The sequence below is a fragment of the Cotesia glomerata genome, linkage group LG5 (assembly GCF_020080835.1).
Source record: "Cotesia glomerata isolate CgM1 linkage group LG5, MPM_Cglom_v2.3, whole genome shotgun sequence".
Lineage (NCBI taxonomy): Eukaryota > Metazoa > Arthropoda > Insecta > Hymenoptera > Braconidae > Cotesia > Cotesia glomerata.
Genome location: NC_058162.1, coordinates 9,936,633 through 9,939,346, shown reverse-complemented (window position 1 = coordinate 9,939,346; position 2,714 = coordinate 9,936,633). Strand labels below are relative to the sequence as shown.

The following is a 2,714-nucleotide window of genomic DNA, read 5'->3' as shown; positions in this document are numbered from 1 at the left end:
AAAATGACCCCGTTCCCCGTGCCCCCGTCCATCGGACGAATTCTCACTGTCTTGAAGAATATAATACTGACGATTTTACGGATGTGTTAATTATTTCTTTCAATTAGTATTTAATTGAAGTTTTTACTGAAAATGGAAACGCTCAGCTTAACTCAAGAATCATTTGATTCATATAATGCTTTGTCGACGTTTATGACTGCCTGGAGCGATGAAACAAGAGATACGTACACAACGTTACGTGGGGATCTTTTTACATCTTTCTGACTTGAAAAATATGAATATAAACGACGCAGAAAAAAAAAATTGATCGCTAAATTTCAATATATACGCATTAGCTACCAATGCAAATTAGGTCCTGCAACAAAATCGGATCAATCGATCGGTCAGCGAATAACTAGGTAATAAACGATTACATAAATTTACTGTTAAAAATAGCTACTACATCCTGATGTCTCTATTAGCTTTTAAGTAATTGTAAGTTGCATCAATTTTATCTTAGAATATCTCCTTCAGGAATAATGACCAAGTCTAAGGCAATTAAGTTTCTGGCGTGTCAACAAATTTCTATATTTATGTACAATTTCGGGGCAAATATTGCAAATTGAGGAATGTTGCTACACAGATTAAAAGAAAAAAAAAAATATTTTTCCTTATAAATACATAGGTATTTTCCCAAAATTAACAGGAAAAATTTGTTAGGCTAACATAGAGGCGAATCTTATAACATATTACAAGAATTGCTGTTGGATCATAATACTTAATACTGTATTTCACATAGCGATTTTTCTATTGTAGTAAATAATCTGAAAAGAGGTTGACCTTGCAGGCCATTCCTAAATGTTCCCGCTATATTCTAGCTTAAAACGCATAAAAATTCCCCACAAAATTCGTACAAGAAAAAGAAAAATAGAAATATTACCTATTTTTTTCCTCTTGCCTGATTTTTGTAATAAAATGCGTAGTTAATTAAAGTATTTTTTGACAGTACTTACAATCATGGCTGTAGATTTGTCATCAAGATTCATTTCGACAAAGCTGCAATGCAATTAGTAGTCTTTGAAAAAAATTTAAATCATGAAAATCATCCTATTCTCTACAAGGTAAGGCATAATAATAGTAATTATATAACAGTAATTATATAGTGTTCATTGACTTTAAAGCGTTTAATTATAATGATTTTTTTGATAGGAGCTACGATCTACTCTCCCGGAACACCGAAGACTGTCAGATGAAACTAAAAAGCAAACAATTCAAATGTTGTCATTAGGGGCTAAGACGAGACTAGTAGTGAAAACGATCTTGCTGAAAAGAAAAAGAAATTCGTGACCAACAAGGGATTTACAAAACTTGAAAGCTTCCTGTAAAGGAGACTCGGAAAATACTTTGGAGTCTTTCGTAAATTTATTAAAAAACGACTACATTAAGTTTTTATTATTTTAAAATACACTGAGAAAAAAAAAAATTTTTTGTCCAGGAAATAGTTATTAACAAAAATTTTGGGTACTGTCTTCTGAATTTTTCTCAGTTTTTCAAACTCTCTCAACTTTAATTGTGTGTGCTACCTGCAAAGAAGAAATTAAATTTTCTCAAACGGCACCACGCGGTTTAGGATTTAAAATTACATTACAGTGCAGTTGTGAAAATGTTCGATACATTCAATCATGTCCGTTGGTGAACAAAGCTTATGAAATTAATCGCCGGATTGTTACAGCTATGAGACTTTTAGGAGTAGGAAGAGAAGGAATAAATATTTTTTGTAGTGTCATGGATATATGCAAAGGTTTATGTATCAGTACTTACTACAGTTGTCTTGATAATTTACATACAGCCGCAAGTGCAATTTACGATCAGCTAATATCAAAAGCTGTAAAAGAAGAGCAAGAATTATTATCAGAATTTGAGCCTAATGAAAATCCAAAACACTTGACGGTTTCTGGAGATGGCACCTGGAAGAAGCGAGGGTTTACTTCACTTTTTGGCGTTACAACCCTTATTGGTAAATACAGTAAAAAAGTTATCGATACTGTCGTAAAATCTAGTTTTTGCCAAGGCTGTTGCCAAGGCGATTTACTACATCGATGTTTGGGATCCGAAACTCAAAATAACAATGAATCGCTCAATTCATTAATATGGACTTTTGCTCCCAAGCATATTCACGCTGGATCTCAAACAATTCAAATTGCGAATTATTTAGCTGTTGCCATTTTTAATGAAGGTTATTTACCCATCTTAAAAATGATGGAACTTATGGGCATCACCGTTGGTACTGAAGCTCATTCATTTGCTATCAGACGTAACGAAGTTCGGATTGAGCGCTCTGAGCTATGAGCTACTGCTGCTTCCAAAGAAGGCAGAACAGCTCGATTAGCTGAAAGAACTTCACAAAACATCGAATATGAAGTTGAGGAAGGCCCAATGTATGGATCTGGAATCGCCAATTAATCCAAAGTGAGTATTGAATGTTATTATACGAGTTATTCTACTATAATTTTTTCTCAAACTTTAAACGCGTTTTTCTCAAAACTACTTTTTTTGAAGTGGTTGACATGATATCTCAAGTTCTACCCGACCGATTCTTTTGAAATTTGGTGGGAATCTTCTTTATATATCTCTCTATCGCGTCTGCCTTGGATTTTAAAAAATTTCAATTTGGAGTATTTTTAAAAAATTCGAAAAGGTCAAAAAAAGGGGGTAAAAAAAAAATTGATATTTCA

General features: G+C 33.1%; 1 long non-coding RNA gene across 1 annotated transcript; it reads left to right on the top strand.

Moving 5' to 3' along the window:
* Positions 1 to 312: 312 nt before the first annotated feature.
* Positions 313 to 1,286, top strand: LOC123265168. Its single transcript, XR_006509511.1, has 3 exons — positions 313 to 398; positions 986 to 1,100; positions 1,189 to 1,286. It is a non-coding gene; the product is annotated as an uncharacterized LOC123265168 (long non-coding RNA).
* The last annotated feature ends 1,428 nt before the right edge of the window (positions 1,287 to 2,714 follow it).